General features: G+C 46.6%; 1 pseudogene across 1 annotated transcript; it reads left to right on the top strand.

Moving 5' to 3' along the window:
* Positions 1 to 906: 906 nt before the first annotated feature.
* On the top strand, positions 907 to 1,632 carry LOC112401063 (uroporphyrinogen-III synthase pseudogene; annotated as a pseudogene). The gene has a single exon (XR_003003513.1). The product of XR_003003513.1 is annotated as a uroporphyrinogen-III synthase pseudogene (transcript).
* The last annotated feature ends 225 nt before the right edge of the window (positions 1,633 to 1,857 follow it).

Here is a 1,857-nt window from a genome sequence, read left to right as displayed (position 1 = left end):
ATTATGCCACGTACTGTGTTTTTTAGAAAGTAACTGCTTTCTTTTCAGTTTCCAAATGATTAAAAAAAGATAGTGACTGATCACTTCCCTTTAAGAAGCAATAGTTGTCAATTTAAGTACAAGGCCAAACTTGTACCATGACACTTTCAGGTGACACCTCAAATTTATGCAAATCTTCTAAGAGGTGTGTATATATACTTCCTTACAAAGGTCATTAATATATGCAATACCTGGTCAAAATATAGACACAGAAATTAAATTAACATGTTATAAATTATGCACTTTATATATACATAAAACAATTGGAATCTCAACTTGTGCCAACTCAAAATATCATACTATTTACTAAGTTTCTGTTAAAATAAATGTATCATCTTCTTCAATTAGGTCTTCGGGAGGTTATCTTCTGTATTGTGAACAAAAAAAAACAAAATAGAAAAAGCATCATTCACCAACCAGTTATACAAGGGTTAAGTTACAACCCACTGCAGTTGCCCACTGACAGTACACATTGAGATGTATTCAGGATGAAGAAACAGGATAAGGCACTCTGTTCTTTGGCTAAACAGGCCCTTAGATAGTTAGATGTATATCTCAGGAAAAATTTAAATTACCCCAGATTCTTACGGTCTTCCCATACATAGAAAAGCCCTAAAATCATTAACTTAAGATATCTGTTTACTGTGACTACGGTAGTAGTAATCTTATCTGTTCGGGGTGTCGGTGCGCATGCGTGAGCTCCAGCTGAGCGTGGCTGGGGCTCTGCGAGCCACCCCCCCCCACCCCCGCGCTCAAGTGCTGGTGCTTGGGGCCCAGGGAGGGTTGTCGCCATGGCAGTGCTGGCCACTCGGTGAGGGGGCCGCCCTCCCTGCTGGTCGCTCCCGCAGCCTCGCTGCCAGACGATCACCCTGTAAAGACTGCCAGGCAATAATGAAGGTTCTTTTACTGGAAGACCCTAAGGAGGACGACTGTGGCCAGGATCCCTACATCAGGGAATTAGGATTATATGGACTTGAAGCCACTTTGATCTCTGTTTTATCACTTGAGTTTTTGTCTCTTCCCAGTTTTTCGGAGAAGCTGTCTCACCCTGAAGGTTACGGGGGCCTCATTTTTACCAGCCCCAGAGCAGTGGAAGTAGTGGAACTGTGTTTGGAGAAAGACAATAAAACCGAAGTCTGGAGAAAGTCTCTGAAAGAAAAATGGAATGCTAAGTCAGTGTATGTGGTGGGAAATGCTACTGCTTCTCTAGTGAATAAAATTGGCCTGCATACAGAAGGAGAAAACTGTGGAAATGCAGAAAAGCTTGCAGAGTGCATTTGTTCTAGGGAGTCGTCAGCACTGCCTCTTCTGTTTCCCTGTGGAACCCTCAAAAGAGAAATCCTGCCGAAAATGCTCAAGGACAAAGGGATTCCTGGGGAGAGCTTAACCGTCTACCAGACGATCCCACACCCAGGAATCCAGGGGAACCTCAACAGCTACTATTCCCAGCAGGGTATTCCAGCCAGCATCACGTTTTTCAGACCCTCTGGCCTGACACACAGTCTCAAGCATATTCAAGAGTTATCTGGTGACAACATTGACCAGATTAGCACCCCTGGGGGGTCAGGACTGTTTCAGTTGTATAGACACTGACGGCCCCTCCCTCCACCCCGGCTGGCACGCTCACTCCGGTCGGTGCCCAGGGACGGAGCACAGGCATCAGCACTGGGCTGTCCGGGGCACTGCTCTGGGACACTGTCTGCAGCCTGGGTCCAGCCCTGCAGGAAGGCTCTGTTGCCCCAGCCAGGCCCGTGGTGGTGAGTCCGAGAGCGGAGCTCTCCAGACGCCCTCTCTCCTGTGACCAGACGATTTCAGAGG

The sequence above is a fragment of the Neophocaena asiaeorientalis genome, unplaced genomic scaffold (assembly GCF_003031525.2).
Source record: "Neophocaena asiaeorientalis asiaeorientalis breed wild unplaced genomic scaffold, Neophocaena_asiaeorientalis_V1.1 scaffold487, whole genome shotgun sequence".
Classification (NCBI taxonomy): Eukaryota; Metazoa; Chordata; class Mammalia; order Artiodactyla; family Phocoenidae; genus Neophocaena; species Neophocaena asiaeorientalis.
The sequence above is the reverse complement of the archived record's forward strand: the minus strand, read 5'-3'. Positions and strand labels throughout refer to the sequence as shown.